The sequence below is a fragment of the Contarinia nasturtii genome, unplaced genomic scaffold (assembly GCF_009176525.2).
Source record: "Contarinia nasturtii isolate CC-2019 unplaced genomic scaffold, AAFC_CNas_1.1 Cnas_scaffold_1699, whole genome shotgun sequence".
Classification (NCBI taxonomy): domain Eukaryota; kingdom Metazoa; phylum Arthropoda; class Insecta; order Diptera; family Cecidomyiidae; genus Contarinia; species Contarinia nasturtii.
Genome location: NW_022199032.1, coordinates 3354916 through 3380818, shown reverse-complemented (window position 1 = coordinate 3380818; position 25903 = coordinate 3354916).

The window sequence follows — 25903 nt, the reverse complement described above, 5'->3', positions numbered from 1 at the left end:
GTTCCAACTACGTCGAATAAAAACCAAACGAAGAATTCTTCGACGGAATTGGCAGTGCGCTTGATTTGCTTCACACAATGATAACAACCGAATGTGGTGGTGATGGGCAATTGTTATTGTTTTTTTTTTTCATCTTTCTTTATATAACAACATAAATTCCAATTAAACGGGACGAACAAAAACAACGCATATAAGATGCTCGAATTGAATTTCATGCCACGCAGTACAAGTTTGTGTTAAACACCATCCAATATTATGCTCATTGTTTACCCAATTCATTGTAAGCCGCTAAATCATTGAGCTTGGAATTTTCACAGCAATATTTTCACAACACGGTTGTCATTGCAACGGATGCCAATCAAATTCGTGCTCTGGCATCACTATAAAAACATAACCACATAGAATATAAGATATAATGATGATTTTGTTTTTGGTTCAGTCACAATTCGTCACATCGTTATTTGTGCACGCTTATATGCATGGCTTGTGACCATGATGCAAATTTGTTCAGTGGTTTGAATGTTACGACCACAATGATTTAATTTGGAGCCTGTGACCACTGTTGCCAAAATGAAATCTTTTATTTCTCATAAAAAAGTGTAACGTATTTTTTGTTGCTACAACTGTGTAAGCTGTGAATCACAGTTGTCCACTGTATCATTAAAAATATTTATTTCCCATATAATTCATCTTTATTCATAACATGTCATCAATTTTATTCGTTCATTAACGAGCGATTTTTTTTCCACAAACTTAATTCTATATCAGTGGTCTGATCTCAATGTGAATAAAATATGACCATTAATTTAGTACGGGTCAAACAAGCCATTCACTCAAAAAATAAATTCCAACAAATTTGAGATTATAATTGTGAAATTGAAAAAAATGCTTCGACAAAGGCAGATCTGAAATGTGATATAGTATATTAATTTCTCTATTTTGTCAGCTACTTTCATTAATTTGCATATTATTTTGTTTATTCGACCGAATGTGGACTTTTGCTTCCGCATGAATATAATTCCATCGATTAATTAAAAAGAGTCTTCTTATGATTAATCTTTATTTTATTCAAATTAAATATGAGATCACATTTTCCAAGTCATGGTTTTCAAATTAGTATGGACGATAAAATATCAATTTTGGGCATCATCGTTGCTAATACATTGTATGGTTGTAATAAACAACAAACTTGAGACGACAAATTGTTCCCGCTTATCGATTGAAGATCAATCTTGTGTTTTCCATGGTATCGAGACAAACAAAACAAAATGTTATCAACAAGTTCACTGCAATGCAGACCAATTTTATGTGTCATATTTTTTTTGGGTGGGTATTTAATCAATACGAAAGCAGATGAAATTCGAGCTATGGCTTTCATTTTGTTGTACTATACAAAGCGCCTTTTACCGAGTATTCAACTCTCGCATGACATTGTACGACCATAGAGACGAAAACAACATTTCATCGAAATAGATGTGCCGTGTGTGTGTGTGTGTGTATATGATACGGAATTCTTTCCTGGGAAAAATAAAATCATTTCAAATATTCGTATGATACATACAAATGAATCATTCTATTGCATTCCCGGGAAAAAAAATATTTCTTCATAGAAATGTTCAATATTTTCATAGATTGATAGTTGTATTTCAGTTTTAAGAGCATAATCCCAAAAGACATTTGTCCGGAAATCATGTATCACATTTTCCCATTGCGATTGTCACTTGTCAACACCAATAATACAGTTCTATTCTCAATTTATTATGTCACACACCAGAGATTATGTAAAATAGAACCGCATAAGATGAATAGCTATGAATGGCATAGATAAATTCATTGCTCCAGCTGCTTTCTTTCCAAGCTAAATAATACGTTGATACATTTACACTATAAATTTTAGAGTTGACGTTTAATCCAGTCGAGAAGGGTGCACAACTGCTTTCAGATATAATACCAATATCGCATTCAAAGGACAACCAATTTTGATACACTTGAATATTACGCTTTAAATTGACAATCACATCAATGCTCAAAGATGAGGTTGCATGTTACAAAATAAAGCTTATGAAATAATTACCGTATATTTGTGAAGAGTTCAATTTAATGAATTGAACATGAAGGATTTGAATATAACTTAATTCATCAGCTAGAATGTGAACGATAATTTTAATTTCGAATGGTTGAAAATCATACAAATTCTATAACGAACAACATATTTTCCAAAAACAAACATACTAATTATTGGAGTAAGGAGTTTGAAACATTGTATGCTTAATTGCTTATAGATCGCCTCAATCAATTTTCTATTGTTCGGATTGGCGAATAATTGACTTTCTCCAAAATGTTCACCTTGTTCAAGATTTTTTATAGAAAATTCAGCACATGCATTTCATAGCTTCTGAAGTTTAAAAAAATTGCAGAGGGGTCATATCAAATGAAGTGGATTAATCAGACCCTCCCAATCCGGAAATCTTCGTTGTAAGCATAGTATGTGAAGTTGAAGATTTATGGGGGGTGGGATACAGTCGAATCTCTTGGACCCCCGGTCAGATACTATGATAACTTGCAATAGGATATTGATAGACCTGTTGATTTATATAATACAGTTAACATACATCCCATTGAATAATGAGCGCGTATTTCAACATTGCTTGTTCAAGAAAATAACGCTGTGTTCAATCATATTTCGTTGATACGATAGAAATATGATAGATCCGTGCCAATCCCTGCAGCATACACAAATAGTTGCAATGGTTGATTTGTTGAAACCTGTTTAAAATTGAAGAGTGAGTGAAAATAAGGATCATCATCGTCAATACCATAATAGTGTAAAAGTTGTGTGTGGACCAAAAAATCGTTAAAATAATAAACGTTGATTTTTTATTCAATTTAAAACCGAAAACTTTAGCATTTTATAAATAAAATCACGTTAATTCTGTATCAGAATAAGAAGTTTTCTTCACTTATTTTTTCAATTCAAAACCACTAAATTTAAATTGTGTTAATAAATTTCGCTACACAATTTTTCAGTGTTTGATCATTAATTCGGCCAGGTTATAGGATTACATCCGTAACCGATTCATAACACTGTTTTTTTAACGTATAAGCTCATATAATCCAAGACCACATCTTCAATCAATATATTATTTTACTGATTATTATTTCAATGTGCTTATGTTTTTATTTTAATATAAATGAACATTTCAAATCAACAAAACTCAAATACAATCACAATGAAAAAAAACTGAAATTTCAATTTCAGTTGAAAAAGTAATCAAATATTTGTTTTTACATATATATATATTGTATCTTTTCTTATGGGTACAATACTCTGGTCACATAGAAATGCTTTTGTGTTGTTGAACAAACAAGAAAAAGGATGACATAAAAAAAAGTTATAAAATCCGGAAATGAGAAACGGTTTGGAAAATTTCAAAGCAAGAGACAAATCTGTGGAAATTGAAAGTATTCTGTGGAAAGTTTGGGCAACAGCATGCTCAGCATCAATAAAATGATATTCGAAGGGTTGGAAAAAGTTGATTTTGGGTGATGACATGGCGTTAAGCAAATATTTTTGCTCGTTCATTTTGAAACAAAAACACGAGCATACACTTAATATACACGCGCTATGTTCGGTCAAAATGAAAAAGTTCAAAGCATATTGCTGGGCCGCATATGTTGTCCTCTCTCCCTCTTTCTCTCCCGCTCTTTGCTCTCCTATTTGTGGTTTCCGCTTTGTTGATAAATCCACTTTCAAGGATAAGAGGAAACTGTGAACCGTTAAACCAAATGGTGGGGATTTCTATAACTCCCTCCGTTCCCCTCCGTCTCCGAGCACAAAAAAAGAAGAAGATAAATGCAATCTCAGCAAAAATTCGAAAAGCGTGTAAATTATGTTATATTTTATCTATGTTCTGAATTAAATGCGTATGGGCACGTTTTAATCTATGGCCAAGCACAATCATTGATGTTGTAAGCGCACGCCACATGAATGTAAGCATATGTGTATAATGCTTTTGCCATCCTATCCGGTCCGATTTCATAAAAATCGTTAGCGTTTACGAGTGGCACATTTTCCATTCCCAAGGCGAATAATGAATCGACCATTCCATTCGGTATGAGTTTAAATATGCCAGTTGAATTGTTGTTGTATTTTAATTTACGGTCATTTGATATAGACACACAAAAGTGCAAGAGCGGCTCGCAATAAAAATAACGTATACAATATACATGCTTTAATTTCATTTTGAGCAGACAGTCGAAATAGCACCTCTATGCTCTATGCAACTGTATTTGCAATACACCACCATATGATTGTCATAAAAGCAAACTGCACACACACCGATGTGTCGAAATATGTGAAACCAATCGAATCGATTCTTTTTTTATTGTATATTTCAGTAAATAAAGTAAAATGTGTATGCATTCTTGATTACTCTTAATCGACGAGCATTACACCGGTTGGATACTAAAGCTTAATACAACAATGCCACTGTAACCATTAAAACGACGTACAAAAATGATGAAAATATATAACTCTCACCATTGGTAATAAAATTAGCCGTTTTCCATTTGTACTCAATATTTTATCTCTCAACGATGAAAAGCATACAAATTGCACAAATTGTTTTATTTATCAACATATACATATATACATCGCACAATCATTGAGCAAAGCGAAACGGAAAAGCTCCATCGAATATGCTCATAATATTCGCTATTCATCGTGATGAGAGTGAGAATTTATTACTGCTACCAGATTTGTGTAAAATCACGAAAAACCAGAGAATACAAACAATTCATCAAGAGTCCTCACAAACTTTGAATGTATTTTCGAAATAGAATTTCGCACATAATAGTTCGTATCACTTTCAGGGACCGGGTCGCGTATAATTTTATAGTAGCATAAAAAACGCAGGCAGTATAAATATACAAAGTATAAACGCAGACGCAACCTGTCCATCGCTGTTCGCTATGTATCAAGCATGCGAATACATGTTCGTATGTGCATGTGACCATTGAGAGACGCACGCACGCACACACATTGTATTTTTTGAGCGCAGCACAAAGCGAACAGTGACGGATATGTTGCGTCTGCGTTTATACAAAGTATAAATATCTTGTATAATTCTATATGCGACCCAGTCCCTGATCACTTTAACGAAATACAAGTGTAACATCTCTGGCATAAAATTTCGCTTACATTCAATACAATATATTGTTGGTGGTGGTTTGTGATGATGAGCTTTTGTTGGTTCAGCAAATATCTAAGATATTACTATAGACATTTCAGCACTCGTTCGTTTGGTGTTCACTGTTCATTTAGTATAATCAAATTTAAGCGGGCTCGGTTGTTTTTCGTTTTCTTTGCTTCTTGATCTCGATGTTATTACTTACAGTGTTCTGATTCGCATTATATACTTCTTCGTTCGATTCCAGTAGGTGATTTGAATTAATCAGATAAACGTCCATATAATAAACGTAATCGAAATGTCTTCATATCGAATTAACTAAATCACCACACAGGCACGAAACTCAAGAAAGAATCAATGGGTGATGCTCTCACTGTATATTATTATTATCAGATTGCATGGGCCAAATGTAAAACATCGACAAGAATGTATTCAGGCTAATGTATTACAGAGCACAAAAAAAAATACTTTTACTCGGTCAATGAGTGTGAGACTATAGTTCTATACAATTGTCAGTCTGTTGTGAGAAAAAGTGTTAAAGAACATCTATTTAGTGGGACTGTTACTTATCTTTCCTCCAACAATACTTACTACGGAACTGAGCGATATTTATATAGAACAATGGACTCACACTCATTGGCCAAAATACTTTTTTGACATCGATACTCCTACGATTGAATGTGCGTGTGCACGCTTATTTCAGTTCTCTGTATTTTTCTTCGATCGAATCAATAAAATATAAAACAATGATATTTGAATTGGCATGCGGGCACGCGGCTAGAAAAATCTATAATCTTTGCTTTTTTTATTATCTGATGTGCGTACAAAAGAAAGATAGAACGACAACGAACTCCAAAATGGTGGGAAGACACCATACCACATCTAAAAGTTATCATACGTTTAAAATGTATTCATTTAATTTAACAACGGATTGTGTATGTCTCTACATATAAGGTACATTAAGTGCACGTTCGTTCCATGCCATATATTTATGCAACACTGTTATTTTTGCTTCAGAAGTTTTGTGAACTCGTCGAGACTGTGGAACCTCAATGAACAAAATCATATAATCATCATTTACTTGAAGTATCTATGAAACACAAAAATTCGATTATGCCACATATGTTTCGTCTCTCTTTCGCTCTCTCCCTCTCTCTCTCTCTCACTCTCTCTCTCTTCCTTACACACTCACTTCCACTTATATCATTCCCTTTCACTTTTTCTGCACATAATGCGGTTAATGGCATTCGAAGTATACAAACAGATAGACACACAGATAGAGATAGACAAATGCCAAAAATATAGTGATTATCATTGTGTTCAGTAATGCCAAAAGAGTAATACGTTCAAAAGAAAATCATAAAAAGCGGTAGAAAAAAACTTATTTGTTTGTTTTGTCTATATTACAGTGTGTAACTGTGTGTTGGAAGCAGTTAATGTGGTCGGTGGCTAACTGGCTGATTATCCAATTTCATTGTGAAAAAAAAAACTAATATTCAAAGAGACATGTTTCAACTTAAATAAGCTGAAAAGTCGTAACAAAAATAGGAAGAAAAATAACGTCTTAGTAATCTTAGTACCAAATAAATGGTCCACTTCAGTAATGTGTTTGGAGAAACTTCCGACGAATATGTTGAAAAGAATGTATATACAATGATGCATCAGAAGCTCAAGCCATTATCACACTACACAAATATAGATATATCGATTCCGATTATTAGGCAATACTACTTTTTTTTTGCACGCGTTCGCCCTAATGGCATATAGTAATCGACGCATATAATATTTTTTTTATATAGATAACAGCTATTAGTTCAATATCGTACATCAACCCAACAAACGTGTGGGAGGTTTAAATGCACAATGTGGCTTCTTATTTTTCCACGTACACACCAAACATATCTTTATCGAATGTCCATTTTGTAGCCAAAAATTCATCTGTGCCATTTCATGGTCGTGCTCTCTATATATATTTTTAAAAGATAAAAGATTCTCGGTCGGCCAAGTTTATCCATTTAACAATGTACTTTCGACAAACACATCTCTTCCTTCTTCCGACTTTGATACGAACATTTCTGTTTTTGTTTTTGTTGTTACCGGAACACAATAGAGATAGTATTTATTTCATTATGTGAAAAACAATTTTAGACGGTAATGGTAGCAAATTGCCGACGTAGAGAATATTTTATTACAAAATCTTCTTTTGCTTTTCTTTTTATTGGCTTTCTGCTCATGATCACCGTATATCGATGCGGATGCTTACGGTATTTGTATGAAGTTGTTGGTTGTTGTTTGTTGGTAAAAAGCAAATTGTACGGACGATGAATCAATTCATTTTAAATTGTATTGCCAAAATATTTCAATGGTTGCGCATGGTGATAATTTTTCATATCATCACTGACAACAACCACGAAAAATCACACCAAAAATGTCCACAGCATATGCCAAACGTTTGCTTTTTAATGTCTAAAAACCATTTGCATAATATGCTATGTCCATTTCTTCCACAGAAAACCATTAAATTTTTACTTGCTCAAAGTTTTCGATAGCGTGTGTACATCTTTTTTTTCGCAACAGTTACCAGTGTCACTAAATAATTCAAAGAGTTTTAATAATAAAGCGATTGCCGTGTACTTTTTTGTCGGTGAGTTAGTTATCATCAATAAACAGAAAAAGAATAAAAATGTCTTTACCAATGCATTTTATATTAAAATGGTGGTGGATAAAAAAAGAGAGAAACATAGAGCGATAAAAGAGAGTGGGAGAGAGAGAGAGAATGAATTACATAAACATAACGCGGCTACGGATATTCTTGTGTATGTACAACCAAAAGTCGCAGACACTTTGTTATTAATGCCGTTATGCCGCCATTTAAAATTCCTTTACTAAGTTCGGATACTTTCAACACGATAAAGTCTTTCACAAGTGCTACACGTTCGAAGGCTATGTGTAGAAAAAGCTCGTTCTTTTATTTTTATTTTAAAGTGCTTGCATTCGAAGAGAATGAATGAAAAACAAGTAACATAATCGTGCCATACTCGAGCCAATTGCTTTCCAACTTTCAACAAATTATTTAAAACATTTTTCGAGAAGCCAACGAAGTAAAAAAAGCGAAACTTTTGGTTTTCTTTATTGTGAATATTTGTGATTCCGTATGTCAAGAAAAAAAAATTACGAACAACAAAATACAAAGTGAAAACTTGATTATAAAGTAAATACTGATTCGATGGAATGAAAGCATGAGTTTTGACTGGATTTTCCATTTGTGATTCAAGCACGGTTCCCAGACGGGTAGACATATCGCTTATATAAATGGTGCATTTATATTATCTTTATGATAATTAACTGGCTCAGTATAGCATTTTTCCCGGGTGTGATTTCCATTCAACAATTTTTTTTATTTGATTTTTTTTAGGGGCACATTTTGCATCGAAGATTAGATTCAGTAGCTTCTTATCTGCAGATTTGAATTATGTAAAACGAACGACATCCGTACCAAAATGTTGAATGACTTTTTTTACACACAGACATATAAATGCACGTGTACATGAATTGATTCGATTTGTAATGTAAATTTAATGTATTTGTCACATATCGTACGTGTCTGCAATGATATTTCCGATGTATTTTATTGGTTTACATAAGGTAGTTTGGTATTAATATTGTTGAGTGGTTCACGACCTTTTCTATAGCTGTGAACATATTCGGCATAAACATGGTATTTGCTCGAAATATTATTATATCGAACAAAAGCTTTGAATTTTGTTGTCGTCTAGTAATACGTCATACTTTCAAATCGATTGAATCAAAAGATGTTTATCCTTTCACAGCGACTCACAAGGGTTATGTATGAGTTTTGATTTAAAAAATGAAAAAAAAGAAAGAACTGAAAAACCTATTGTATAGTTCCGGTAATCACGTACGATTGAAATCTTTGAAGTTGCGCAGCAACCAAAAGAATGCAACCTATCATCGGATGACGCACATTTACAAAATACTTAACACATACTTTCAGTGTTGTTGCTCTTCTGGCGTTTCATTTTACAGCGTCAGCGATGGCGAATGGTGTTTGAATTTAAATCGAGCATAAGTAAGTATAATGTACAGAAAGAGAAAAAACACGCGCACACACATACACACACACACACATTTTATATAGCACAATGGTAATTTGAAGAGGACCAAAATTCGCTCGTTCACAAATTCGGCAATTCGTTTTTATGTACGAATACAATGTTCAGATGTGGTGAATAGTAGTTGCTCATCTCACTCTTACTACCTCTATTTAAACCTCTATTGCGTGCCATACCTGTTATTATCCTCAAACTTCTCTCGCATCTCTTATCGCTTCTCCATTGACGCATTTTAAATGCGGACACCGTGATCCGGGAGTAAATATCACACGCATGAATTTCATATTCATTTAAATTCCTTTAATAATTTACATCGAAACTTTGAAGTGTATTGTTATTTCACAGCGGCACAGACATGTATTCCCCATAAAAATGTATTACAAGATCTTTCTTTTCTTGTGTCAGTTTTGTGTGTTTTTTTATTCTACGTCTCTTTCTCTCTCTCTCTCTCTCTCTCTCTCTCTCTCTTTCGCCATCTATAAAATACATGACCAAACGACGACGCATCGTGCTTTTTTCAACATCCAATTCTGTGAACGGTGAAAATGGTTCATGTCATTTAAAACTGTGCATAGCGCGTCGTCTATTTTTTGCATTGAAAACTTTAACTGATTTGTTGTAAAACTTTACTTGAAAGAAAACCAAAAAACATTGTACGTATACATACATAATAAGCGTTATATTTCTATGCTTAAAATAGCTCTATTATCGCTTTTACCATTGCATTGTTGTTTATTTAGCATTGTGAGCGCTGAAATAATGCTAATATGCGCGGTTATCTTTTGTTTCTTAAAATAGCAGTCATAAAACGACTATTCAACCTGTAGCTACTACTTTAAAAAAATGCTGACTGAATTACATAGTAAATTTAGTGGTTGCGATGCTTGTGGTGGCTGCATCTCGAGTATACCGGCGACGCTCTTTACAGAGCGTGTGCGCTCTTACTGAAGCTCTTCTGAATTTCTTTTTATTCATCTTCTTTAAATTAAAAGCAGCGCACACGCTCTGTAAAGAGCGCCGCCGGTGTACTCGGGATAGCTTCTGGAGTTGGCGATCCAAGGGGAGGTAATTTCAAAATTTTCCAAAAATGTAAAGGGGTAACTTTTTCGATTTGGTCTCGCACAAATTCAAAAATGCATTTCATCCCTAGGGGGTAATTCCCAAATCTGTTCTCCAGGGGGGGGGGGGTAATCCAACCCCTCGGACCCCTGCTCAGAAGCTATGGGTGGCTGTTGATGCCAAACAGAAAGAAAAATTGATGGTGCGTACCCCAAACACATACACACACAAATACAAGTACAAATATAAAATTATATGAAATACTACGACGCCACATGACACAGTAGGCGAAGAAGTGATTACAATGCGTAACATCTTCAACGAATTGTAAAACTTCGTTCAAGCTAAGTTTTCTTTCATCCAAATAGTTTCGAGAGATTGGTGCAGCACATCAATATTTGTGAAAGCTGTTCTAGTCTAATTTTCCACACAGAGTTGATTGTATATTTGCTGAACAAGCGTAAAAATTATTCATCCGTACCAAATTCGAATTGTTGTTTTTTTCCTCCTTCTTCCCCTCGTATAGACTCACATTTATATTGCGTTTCAGCACCTGCAACAGCCACATCAACAACAGTATCAAAAACATCGTAATATTATTGTGCCAACGAAAAATCAGATATGTGCACATATTATGTTGGGTTCTTTTATTTGGATATGTGTTTTTTTTTTCGGAAAAAGAATTTTGATATATGAGTTTTTTTCGGTTTCCGTTGAAAAGAAATAAACAAAAAGTACAATAAAGAACTGGTTTGCTTCCTGCTCTCGAAAAAGAAGGCTGCATTAAACATGAGAATACATAAAAAATCGCTAATATACTGTATTTTTTTAAGTGTGATGGCCTTATAAATCAAAATCTCGGGCGATATATTTATGGATGAGAGAACATGAGGGCACGCACACACACATACATCGTAATAATTGCAAAAGTAATCAGAAGTAGAAGGAGCAATAAATATTTAATAACAAATTTTCGATTCATTTTATTTGAATGAAAATGTAGTGCGAAAAGAATGGCACATAAACTGATTGACATCAAATTTGGTTTCATACGATTCAAAAACGAAGGAGAAAAAAAATAGAAGAGAAATGCGACTGCCCATAAATAACATTTTCCGCGTGAAGATGTTCCATGGGAGATGGTAATAAAAATTTGAGGCAACAAACAGATGTTATTGAATGGTTGATGCTCTCTTGGGCCGACGGTGAAGGATGTTCTGCTTCAAGGAAAAAAGGATATGTCAGCGTCTTGCTGATAGCATTTGATAGAAAACGAGTTGAAAAATCAGAATTACGGCACCAAAAGAAGCTTGCAGAGGCCCTGGTGATGGCGATATAGTCAACTCTGTGCTATTCCGAAGCAAATCAATCGAAACCACATGTCCTTGATTTCTTACTGTTGCAAATCATTTTATATACCATTACATTTCACATATGTATGGAGAGTTGGAGAGTGCTGAAAACATCACAGCATGTATTTACGTACGGCCTATGTGTGATCATGATCATTGCATATTATATTGTTATGAATTTTGGCCAAGCGTTCAGAAAGACATACATTTATGCGAGCAATTGAATGATACTTGCATCATTTGATGCGCATCGCTAGTGCGTTCGGAGCACTTCGTGCGCTGCCGAAGATCCGAATGTATGGCGACAGCACAATCGATGCGCATCAAATGATGCAAGCATCATTCAATTGCTCGCATAAATGTATGTCTTTCTGAACGCTTGATTTTGGCTATCGACTTTTATTACTATCGTAAATCATCATTGATATATCTTCTTATTCGTTTAGTCGTGAAAATGTGCGTTTCGTTAATTTCATTCTTTTTTCAATAATATATCACCATGTTATTGATTAAATCGATTGATTTTTGATATTCCATTCGAAGTTAATTGAATTGAAGAGCATACTGTTATGTACATGTATACTTTGTATAACGTTTGAATGATGTCCATTTGTGTATGGGTACTATGACAATGAAGTCACATCGATGAGCACTTATCATTTATAAGTATACTAAATACGTGTGCCAACATGATGAGTAAATAAACGAATTGTGAATATTCAAAAAGGCAAAATCATCAGAGCGAGAAAAATTCATGCACAAAGTATTCTGACTTTGGGGTTCTTTGTTAAGATCAATTTTAGTACTTAAAATGTATACACCTTTCTATCCCTCATGAAAATTTGTTTAACTAATGTTGAATCGCTCAAATTCAAACAATATTTACTGCCAATAATTAACTTCTACCTTTGACTATCCAGTATAAGAAATCATGCATTTTGTTATTTATGATTAAAGACAAAAATATTCTAATATTATCTACATTTCAAACGAAAAATCCATGTAGTTTATGGAATATTGGTCGACTTTAGTTATACTTCTTTAGTTCTTTATTTTATTTTCAGGAGGGATTGTTTTGCGAGAATCAAGTATGAGCTAATCCTCGAAAATGTTGTAAACAACACATATAATGATAAATCCCATACGAAACGGATTTTAAAGCAAATATACAATGCTGATCCGAACGAAGTATTACGGAGCAACCATTCATTGCATTGGATAGATTGGCTGACAGTGTCAGCCTGACATAATATGCCCGAGATACCAAAGCTTTTATACGAAGAGAAAACCCGAATTTTGCAGCTACTTTTGCTACCACTTCTGAATCAATGTACAGCAGGCGGATTGAAGGAATGTTGACCTGGTAAATTTGTTCATTATTTTTTAGCATATCAATTACTTAACATAAAAAAAATGAAAACCGGTCTCAAAAGCAGTTAAAAGTTGTTTCACCCATCGTGGTTTGAACCCGCTTACGGCATGCACAAAAACTGTCACTATGGTTGTCAAGCAAGAGCAGAAATAATGTTTAGTCATTTGTAAAAATAGAAGATGTTTGCAATTCTCTCTGTCTTTGGATATCTGTGTGTTTGCGTTTCTATTTGTCTCTTCCATTTTGATTATCTCTACCTCTTTCGTCTCTCTCTCTTTCTTTCTCTCGTAAATTCAAAATTTATATGAAAAGAGATGCGCCCGCATTCGAAATGGTTTAGTTGCCAACGATCATCATTAAATACTTGAATCAATTCGTACGTTTGCGAAAACAGCAGAAACGTTGCTTTCTATCTTGTTCCTCTCATCCCGAATATCACTATACTTTATAACGATGTGCACATGAAAAGTTTGAAGCAATATGAGTGCGCCGTCCGTCCTTTGAACCATTCCAACCGTTTAAAGGTCTTCTTATCGTCGTCCTTTTCGAAAGGTAAATATCCAGTCGCATCGTTCGGAGTTCATCTGTAACTTCAGCATAAAGTTTTTCAGATAAATTCGACAAATTGGTTTTCAAGACACACACCGAATTTTGTATATTTTATCGTTTTCAACCAAATTCCAAACAGCACTTTTGCCATCGTTTGCATCTTATTTTTCCATTTTAAACTATATGAATTTCGAATACATGAATATTGTAGTGTTTTATGAATTACATTCAACCCCAACCCCAACATCCCCAACATCCACCATGCTCCCGATTCATCTCACTTTCACTTTCTCTGCCGAACACAACATTTCAAATGGTTATAAGATAATGTATCGATGCAAAATTCTCAAAAAATGCTTAAATATTTTTTTTCTTGTCGTGAGGTAAATTGGGAGTAGCTTTGCCTTTTCTCAATCAAAATAAAGATAAGCATACAAAAAACAACCGAAGGAAAACAATTCTCTCATGCAGTATATATTTTGGAACCACTTTATATGCTCATTTTGTATAGTCCAATACAATTTATAAAATAACACTCACCGCTCTCGTCTCATGTCTTCATAAATACCGATATTATTTAAATTCCATGCTATAATGCTTTTAAAGTATTTTGTGTCGCAGCTGTTGCACTATGCCACAAAGGAGACAATTTTTTCTTTTAAATAAAACTTTTAATAACAATTATCCTCGCCGTTTAATTAACCAATACAGTCCAAGGACAAATTTTTACCGAAACCACAATGGTTAGTTGGTCGACTGTTTCGTCTAATTTCATTTTTCTTAATTTGGAAAATTAACCGCGGAGTTTCACAAAATTTTATTGTAAACGTACCGATTGTGTTTTTAGCCTTACAATGGCCAATATATTTGACAAGCTGTTACAGTATTCAGCAGACGTTGAAACCTAAAACAACACACACACACACACAATCCTACACCTCTGTAGCAAATTATGTCCTTGAATTTTCATCCGATCATCGTCCGATTGTATAGTTCAAAAATGATATAAACTGTTTTGACACGGAATGCATTCTTGTGCTCTTCTCTGGTGCATTTGTTATTATTTTAGACATCATGAGTTTGGTATTTTGAGCACCCACGTAACCCATTCGTTGCCTTAACTTTGGTGCTAAATTCAGAACCGATTCCAAATAATCTCATGTTTTCTTTTTCAAATCAGATTTGATTTTAAGATAAACATTGAAACTCTTTTGATTGCATGAAAACACACAAATATAATATTATGTACATTGATTTTTGAAACTTTTGCTTCACATAAATTCAGCCATCTCCAATGTTTTATGGTGGGTTTGTTTTTCATATTTGATTCGTCTATCGGTTTATCTGTCTATCTTCTTGTTATTTACGTTTTTGGTCATGCATGAAAAGAACGTATAAAAGTAAACAAAATACATATTTCACATTTCTTACGAATTTTTGCAAACCCATTTTACTATCAATTGATTCACTGACACAAATTCGGTTAAAGTATAAAAAGGATTTAAAGAGAACTACTCAAATATTATTCAATTTTATGAAAATGGTAAAAAAACTCAATTATCTTAAGGTCGAATATTTATTCAATACAACTTTGATGTGAATAACACGTGTATCATAAGTCTTTGCACAACTTACAGGCGTTTATTGCGCTACATAAACAAAAACAAAAATCTCAACCAATGCACATAGGAGACTTAACGTGACTCCTACTTTACTATCAAACACAATTTGCACAAAAATGTCCATTCTTGATGACGTACAAATTGGATTTACGAAAAAGTGTCTCAAATGCTTTTGGACAGCTAAGTTCAAAACAAATTCTGCATGTGTCTAAAGATGAACCAATCTGTCTTCGAACCATCTATCGTGTTTCATGGACTTAATATGAATATAAAGATTCTAGAAAAAGCCAAAAGTCCGGTCGTATTCCTAATTTAAATGCTCAAACCCTTCAAAATTGTCAACAAGTACCGAAAACCGGGTTGGTCAAGCAAAAATTCATTTTTGGTGATTCTTATGGTTACAGCATATCCAAATTTGAACCAAAACGATAGATTTAGACACGATCATTAGTAATCAGCAAAATAAGTTACGAAAAAATTCCAAAGAATGTCAAATATTGGCTGACCTTTTCGCCTTATAGCATGTTGCACAGAAAAATTCATCATTTTGGATAGTGAAACATTCATCGCTATATCGAACCATGAATCAAGTGCAAGTGGTTTCTTTTGCATTGATAACGTTAGGGCACTACTATATAAGGCTAGAGACGTCGACAACCCGAACTTTAATAAAGGGGTGTTTGTATGGTAGGATCTTCTTTGGAAGGTGTTTTTGAGCCATTATTCGAAAATTTAGTGCTGGAACGTAAGGTTAAATCTCCATTACTTGCTTCATTATCAACCAAATATTGTTGAAATCGATAGAGTTTGTTGAGAACTATCTGATTAAAGACTAAATTGTGCTTTGCAAGCAAAAAAAACCACAATAATGGCTCACTTCTTAAAAAATAGAATTTCCATAAAAAAGGACCATATTTTTAACTTCACAAAAAGACACCAAATTAATTATTTCTCATCTGTTTTTGGATGTATGTGATAGGCGAAGATCCAAAATACTTGAATAGTGCAACAATTGGTTGGATGGATTCAGAGAAAGTTGAAAGAAATTGACATATCTGTTGTCCAGAGTATGATTTTGAAGGTTCGATACAAACTTTGACAAATCGAAGAAAAAGGTCCATTAAGTATAATATAAATGTGCTAGCCCATGAATAAAGGTTTATAACAATAAAAAAGAATTTAATAATGTGTATTTGTTGTACAAATGGCGGACGTCTGAATTTGTGCAAAGACTTATGATACACGTGTTATCAGGCCATTTTTTGAATTTATTGAATGATGCACATATTTCAATTTGAAGAGACTGAAAATGAAAATGGGATGGCTCACGCTTATTTGGTATTTTCAATTAAATTCAATTTGAATCAGACGAGATTTTCATAGAAATATTCAGGTGCGTGTCGTTGTCCCTCGTTAGCAATGCTATTCGTTGAATTTGTATCACTCAATTCTGCGAGTACAAATTTACGATACACGAAAAAAATCGCAAAAACATTGATTTTTGGGGTAGGGGTCGTTGAGCACAAATATATACTCATGGTCAGAATTGTATTCTCGAAATTCGAAGAAATCGACATTTCCACGATTAGTGCTCGGCAGCAGAAAATATTTGTTAATCTGAAAAGAATATTTGCCAGCATTTTACAAAAAAAAAATCTAATTGCAATTTTTTCGTGCTTGAGCAATTTGTACTAGATCCTATGGGCGAAAAGTATGCAAAACTATATATTTTCCGTCGGTCATGGTAAAAAATAAGCGGGGCAACGACACGCACCTGAAATATTCAATAATATATATATTTTCCTATGATCACGGATATATCTGCGTTTTGAGTAGGAACAACGGGACATTTTCTAACGTTAAATTTATTGAACATGTTGGCACGTATAATTTGAACAATGAACATGGTTACACGTATAAACAGTGCCGCATGACACTTGAAAGAATTGTGGTGGTGTGCATATGTGAGCATGTTTGTTATTCGTATTATGCGACATTTCTCTATATTTCAATGGGAGGCGGACTATTTTGGACGAATCTCACAAATACATATAACGTGTTTTTATTTTCCTGTACATGCATATGTTGACTTCTGTTACCAACTCATATTTTGAAAATAAAATTCCGCACACATTTTATTATAAATAAAAAAAAAACAACGACGCGTAAACGACGGACAAGTTGACAGTGTATTTGAAATACATTCAAAATGAATGTGGACCGAATTTTGAGAATGTTATAACAATGAATAAAAATCGATTTCGATTGCATATTCTTTGGTATTTTATTCTGATCATTTTTATTTCTTCACAAGCAAAACGCTGATTTTTTTTACTTTGCTACAAACTGCTAGGCGTAACATACGGACGTTGCAAGAAAACTTAAGCCAAGTCAAAAACATAAAGTTAAAGCGTATGTGTACTGAAAAGCTTCCACTTGACTTGGTGCAAACAATATAGTGTTATATTTGTGGTTTATTATTCTGAGCCGTCTATCGTACTTATACTCACAACAAATGTGCATTGAATAGGATGTTCGGAAGGTTTGTGTGTCGTCCAATTAATGTCAAAATTCATTGCCTGAGTTCAAATCAACAATTTGACTTTGCTAGTTGGGTTTTTTTACACCGAAAATAAGGTGTGTTTATATCGTATCTATTCCATGTGCTTAAGTTTACATAAGCACCATTCGGGTCTTATGTTTACGTTAGCTTGTTGCGAATCTGGGGTTTTTGTTGTATTAAGGCATACTATCATCAATCATGTATATGTTTATTATTGTATTTTCGGTCATCGAATCTCAACACATGCAAATTTTATGCCATACTCTATTTTCTCATCGTTATATTTTTGCGATTCACCACATTTCATATGCATGCGTATATTTATGATGATGATATATCAAGTCAGCATTTTAACAATCACACCACAGAAGCAATATTTAGTTTGTAAAAAAAAGTGCAATGCAACATGTTGACATGTATCATATTGTATGGAATGGTTTTTTTTTGAAGCGGTTCGTTTAAACCATGAAATTCTCTGGTACAAAGGCAGAATTTTTTTGGAGAATGGGAGTTAATCGAGAGTTGATCCAATAGGGTTAAATTTCATGACCTTTCAACATTTAGTTATTTATTAGCAACTTGGTAAATTACATCCCTTTCAAATATTTTTAAATGCCACTACTCTAAATACCAAATAGTCTAAGAGTGAATTTTGTTCTACTTCTTTCGATTTTCTAGAGTTTTTTAACCTTTCACATACTATGAATATGATGCCAAGCTAGATGATTGATCATTTTGATATGCTCATTATCATATTCAATATTTTCTTCTTCGAATCGTTAGAATTTGAAAAGTCGTTGTTTACTACACCACAGTTGAAACTGTGTTGATGAAAATGCGTTTGAAAATTCTAGAAGTTCTTATTAACGTATCTATGTGGTGTTTATTAAGTTAAAATGACATTCTTACTCAGATTTATATGCTACTTTATATTATTTTTTGCTATTGAATTTTTAGATTTATTTTGTTTAATTAAATTCCCGTACAAATATCTACAGTATCGGCAAGAGAGAGAGAGAGAGAGAGAGAGAGAGAGAGAGAGAGAGAGAGAGAAACGAGTGTAGATTTTTAGACTGATAAGGTTTCCTCTGGACCGTCCGGTCATGTTTATCGAACTGACGCTTGTTTTTGCAACGCAACAACACTTGAATATTCTTTTCATTTTAATCGTGTTTTTGTCTTTATTTCCATAATACAGCATCTTTGATCAAGAATCGGAGTGCTGATTTCGAATTTGAAAATCTACATGTCAGTATTATCGCACAATATAATACAGTACAGTATATTAACGGTGCACCATGTGCCATGCTTTTTGTGTGCGCATTTGTTTAGTTTAAGGACAAATACGTTTATTGATGACCCCGTGCACACAGATCACAAAGCGTGTGTTTGTTCCACTTGAATGACATTCATTATTCTCATGATTATGACCACCAATTTGATAAATGATTTTCAATATGGATAGAAATGAAGACGACGACGACGATGACAAAGAAAATGATGATGAAAAAAGTACACAAAAACCAAGATGTTTGCTATTCTCACATCGTTTATAAATATTATGTTTTTGTTTCAACCTCGTCTTTTTCATTCCAAATCGAATATAATGGCATTCATTCGTTATCGTCTGTTTCACTGATCCATTTTATTCTATTTCCGATTTTTATTTATGCAAATTTCTGACTACATGTATATAAAATTCATAGAAGAAAAAATAATGAAAAAATCAATTTAAACAAGATTTGAAAAGCAAACCATTCATTTAAAACAAATTCATTTCAATGACAGATTATCAAATCTATAATATTTGTATCCGGCTTAAAAATGAATTCACATAGAGATAATGTTCATCTGATTTCTTTTTTTTTTCTTATTGAAAATATTGAGATCGGCACCAGCTGTCGAAAACGACATAATTTTCCCGCAAATCAGTTACAACGTTCACTGCAATGGATCGGAGAACGTGTATTCATTTTCAAAACTAATGATTATTTCCAAGACCATTATCATTCTCAAACTAGACAAGCATTGAGATGACATTCAAAAGCATATTTTTATCTCTATTTTCGGTGTCCTTGTTATACAAAGAAGCAAACAACAAAAAGCATAATTTTTTTTCGTTAAATTGTTTGCTAATGATTATAATCACGGTCATCACATTCATCGCGTCGAAAATATTCTGTCTGTTGGTTTTTTACAATTTCCAAGCGAATATAATGCGAATGGAATTTCTAGTTTTATTATATCAGCACTGAACATAATTATATTTTATGATTGTTGAATGGATAAAGTGGAGATAAATTTTCTTTTCATAGACAATGAACCGTATTACTGCCACTGTACTGACGATAGGATTGGATTTCTTCGGGAAGGCGACCGGCGCACACTTTTATCTTTCATTGCACGCATATTTATGCTGTATGGTTTTGTTTTGGTGCAAATGCGTATGGATGTTTAAGCTGGTTTTGTTTTGATTTTCATTTTGATTTTTATTTGGTGTGAGTTTCGAACACCTACTGCTTTCGGTAAACACGAAACGAACGAATAACTCAAAGCTTTTAATCCCATTGCATTTATTTAGTTAAAGTGATTTATAAGTCTGCCGTGCATAAAGTAGCCACACCGTATTACCTTATAGTATTTAAAAGGCAAAAAAAAAAAACAAAAAACCAAATTCTGCAAAACCAAACGGATTTTAATCAGTAAACTGAATGTCGATACACGTTTCATGCTTGTACACTACAGACAACACTACACGCATTCATGTCAATTTCGTGTGAAATTTCTGGCTTTTCTTCGGCATGAATTGCATAAATTTGTATGTATAACTGTATGCTATACGTTTTGGCGAGATGAACATAAAAAAGGGATAATACTAGCCATGAGCAATTCGACCGCAAATAAAAGAAATAACTTTCACTTAAGTCGTAACCGAACTTTATCATGTCGCTGTGTTTCGTCCTTATTCGACGTCGTGCGTTGATAATTTTCATCTCTATCTCTGTCTTGCTATCTGTTTGTATTGAATCAATGTGTTTGCAACGCTTAATTTAATGTGATGATGTTTTGGTTGCCATGTGAATCAGCAAGTGTAATTACCGTGCCATCAACTGGCAAATACTCAATGTTTTCGCGACTTATTCCATACAACGGGCACTATTCGGGCACAATGAATTATGTTAAACGGCCAGCTGTCTAGCAAACAATAGTATTCATATTCGTTTGATGCATTTCAGCCTGCTGTGATACAATATGACCGCTGTGAAAGGCGAAACGAAAGTTAAAAAAAACTCCCCAGATAAACAATCGACCGATTCAAGCGCTCGCGGACTCTTCATCTTTTCGTCATTGCTCTTCGAATGGCAAAAATGATAATTGAAAACAACATCAACTCAACATTATTTGCTCTCGTTTTCGTTTTCTATCTCTGTATATATGACACTAACGTACAATTTACATTCCACATGGACGTGCTGGAACATGAGCATTCAACGCTCTCTTGAAATATGTGCACACGACTATATAAGGCATGGAAGCACGTTCGAAATGTTGTAGCTTTATATTTACCAATAAAATTATGCAAATTGTTTTCCTTTGCCTTTCTTTCCACATAATTGAAATCTTTATACACGCGGAATTGACATTCTGTGTGTATCTGATTAGTTTGGTCCCTAGTTTCATTCGATAAAACTCCATCATCCACACAAATCGGAAATTGTAATTAGAGGAATTAATGAAAATCCATTTCATTAATGTAAATTGCTACTTACATTTGAACTGGTGCGATCGATTCGAAGAATGAAAGCATTCTCTGCATATTTGCACAATGCACTATAATATACATAGGGGTAAGATGCTTCCGTTTCAAATTCATATTCGCAACCAATTCCCAAAGCATTCAATTTAAATTGAATAAAAGAAAAAACTTTGCGAACGAACAATGTCGAATTTATTTTAAGACGTTAAAGTCGCTTATATTAGATTCATCATATAGTATTTTTACAAAAAAAAAATCAACTCAGATTGCGACAAAGTTCATTTTTCATTTTTTGTTCGGTTATCCAAACATCTGAAAACAAATTTTATTTATGTTCTTAAACCAAACATTGCCCGTTTCAATGTGTATTTTATTTGATAAATAAATTCTAAAAGCAACTGCAATTGATAGGTGCAGCAGTTATTTCGCCAAAATTGTCTTTCTTTTGCTGCAATTAATCACGAAATTGATGAGATAAGCATAATTTGATCCATATCATAACATTCGTTATTGAATCTCTTTCCAATATTTTGGCTATTGATTTTGTTCACTCATTCTTTTAACATCGAAATATCAACATCGCCGTTCTCGATGAAAATACATACACAACTCAAAAATGATATTTACTATCGAATACTTGCTTACTGTGACTATTGTGAAAATGTTGCTCACGTCCGTTTATATGAACCACCGCGGTTCTGGATTTGTTGTGAAAGCAATAGACGAATGAAACGTATTTCAATAAAAGTATTGTGAGTATCATTTGTTGAGTTTATTTGTTGTAATGCAACAACAATTCTAGGTAGAAAAAAATCTCTGTGTTCTATTTTTATAGACTCTGCGTAACCGTTTTTAAGTAAACATATTTTTATAATTCATTCAAAATTTTAGGTAAATTGAGAGGATGCGTCCAGAAAAATACTAACAAAACAACAACCATGGCTAAATGATACATTTTTGATAATGATATGATTTTGATTTTTATATCTTTGAATCTTACACACTTTAATATGTATATTTTTCAATGGCATGAACAAATTGCAAAAAATTAAGCCAAACATACTTTTATAAAACAGCAACAGTTTGAGTTATTTTTAATATCAAGTGAAAGGTGATTGATTAAAATGTGATTGGATATAAAATTTACTGTTTTTGCCCAATGATCAATCTGTTTAAATATTTATTTAACTGGCAAATAAATTGTGACTGCCAATGCCAGAAATTTATTCTTTCATTCGCTGCAATCGACTTCGTAATCATTTTTTACTTTAACCATATCACGATTCTCTTGTTGACAATAGGAGAAATGAAATGAACGAAATTTCATTGAATTTATTTATTAAGATATTATTGCATCAAAATTAAAAATAGCCAATGTATACAACAAGAGAGAGCTGATAATTTTTCGGTCGTTTTTCTTGTTGGTGTATGAAGTGGGAAGCCTGAGAAACATAATCGCAAAATAAAATTGAATAGCTTACCGACACTTTATGAGTTGATTTGAAGGGCTTCCTACACGGCTTCTTCTTTTAGCCCGATATACATTTGAATTGGACGCTTATCTCCAACAACAAGACTTTCGGTAATTGAAAGAGTCAAATTGAACTCCAAAAAAGCGGATTTATTTTCCATTATTCAAATGAGAAAAAAAATAGGGAGGAAAGACCTTTTTGAGTGTTTAATTCATCTGAGATAAAATTACTACCAAGATTTTTTCGGAAAATCTCTTTTCCTTGGATTTTCAAATCGCAGCAGCTATGATGAGGTTTAGGATATAAGCCATATACTATACAAATAAAAATGAAAACAATGTACGAAATTGTAGGTTCGAATTTGGATAATGGCCCCCAACTCAAATTCAAATGAAAAAAACATTTCAATGGAGAACTTTGTAGGTGAAACAACAACCTTAAACATCTAGTATATGTTAATCCAATGAGAAAGTAAATGCAAAATGTCTGAGAAGCGAAAGCGAGACGTGGCTGATAAAACACTGTGGATTCCATGAATTCTTCTTCGTTTGAAAAGGTTCAATGTCAAATGTAAGACGTCAAAACTACATTAATCACTATAGCGTCACAATAAAATTCTTCGTTCAAATTCAGTTTGTAGCCAACAGGAAGAAACACTTTGTTGTCTTGTATACCCTACTAGTCTGGCTTTGAATTCCCTTATCATTTAATATAGAATATATATAAATCGATGTACGTGCTTGGTTTTTAATGCAATCCATACAAAATATATTATTAAGCAAAATGACAGCATTATGCCTGAAAAATCATATAAACATGTGGAAGTAAACACACAAGCGGATAAGCAAATAAATCAATTTCAATTTCAATTGAATTGACATTTCATTGAAACAGATAATAAATAATGAATATAACATTGCTACAATAAACATTTCTTAAATAGTTTTTTTAGTCGAGAATTGAAACGAAATTGGTATGTAAGCGTAGTAAAATAACCTTTTCTTTCTTCCCTTTGTTTGTCTTATAATTATCCAATGCCAACAAAACTTTGAATAAATAAGCGAGAAAAATAGAAGTTGAAAAAAAACAATGGTCGGTTTGGGGTGCGTATACGAATTGGCCATTAGTAAGACTTGTGTTTGAATGCCATTTATTAAAAATAATATCCAGTCGTCAGTGAGTTTTTTTTCTGCATAAATGGAAATTACCCTTTGTCCTCAAACGCCTTTATTCTGAGGAAAATAAGGATAAAAAATAACAATAACATGTGTATTTCGTCCATTAAACGGCGCAATAATAATCTAATATTGTATTCATTTCCATGCAAAGTGGGATCGCTCTATTACACCGTAAATCGATGTTGTTGTTGTTGTTGTTGTTGTTGTTGTTTTTTTCAACATTTTCCAAGCGCGCTCGATATATTTGTATGAACACAAACGAGAGTGAAAAATTAAATGAGCTCAAAATCACAATAATATTTGTTGTAGCCTGGCAGTTTTGAGGCAAAAGAAAAATGGACTCGAACATGAGAACGAACATTGACATGGCTATATAATAAAGCGTGTGCACGAAAAATGATATTTTTTCCAACACCCATTTTCAATTTTAAAATTAAACGGTAGAATTTATGTTGCAAACATGTTTATAACACATGTTATAAATTTGGTGAATGAATGTCATTTGTCGGCGGTGAATATGTAAGACGAAGACAGAATGATTGAGCGAAAAGCAAATTTATACATATATCGGCCAAAGTGGATAAAGGCATAAAGGCACAAAAATCACATATATACGTATAAACGCAACAACAATTGAAATGACACGAATATATAAGTAAACAATCAAAATCATATAAAGCCGTTACAAGTTATACACGTTGGTGATGTGTCGGTGTGTTTGCAATCAGTGCGCTCGGTCCAAAACATGTGTACACCTGTTGAATTGCGAAAACTTTTCTTTAATGGAAGCACGTTTCGTTTGGCACCAAAAATTCACTTTGACTATATAAAACAATGCATTGTAAAAATTTTATGATGCGTTATGAGTGGTGCTTTTTTTAAAAACCATGAGGTTTTTGATATTATCGTTGTTGTTTGAACCATAATGACCACTTTCAAACAAAAAGAAAAAGCGAATATATGCGATTTATTGTAAATACGAGCACGACGCTTCAAATCACAAAATAATAGTATTTATTGTTCCCTTTATTTTGCCCTTTTTTATTATGAATTTATTAACATTCTGTCTGTCTGCGTTACGATGCTGATTATGTGCATTTATCTGCTAGGGGCTTTCATCTATTCGTTCATACAAATTTATACACAATATTCACGTCCTATTCATCATATATACGATCAAAATGTCTCGCCTATACCAGTGAATAAGGTGTATTTTAAACTGCAGTGTAAACACACATTCAGTATAGTTACACAGAATCGAAGAAGATCCGCACAAAAGAGAATGAAAAAACATGCCATAGACAAAATATACACGAAATATACACCAAATATATGCAGCTATGCACATTTATTTGCGCGTATTACAGATGATTTTGCAATATAGTTCACTATTTACAGTATAAATCGTATACATTTGAAGATAAAAGCCCCTAGTTTATCTGTAGGCCAAAAGAATACATCATCTGACATAATGGGCACAATGCCACTTTCACAGTTATAACAAATGAATAATTGTTAAGCAATTATGAAATGAAGAAGTGAATAAATCAACATACATCAAGTGACATTGACGTTTCGTTTTGATATGAGGACAATGAATACACATTATCAATCGGCAATCACTTGCTTGCAGACAAGCTACTTTTAATATTATTAT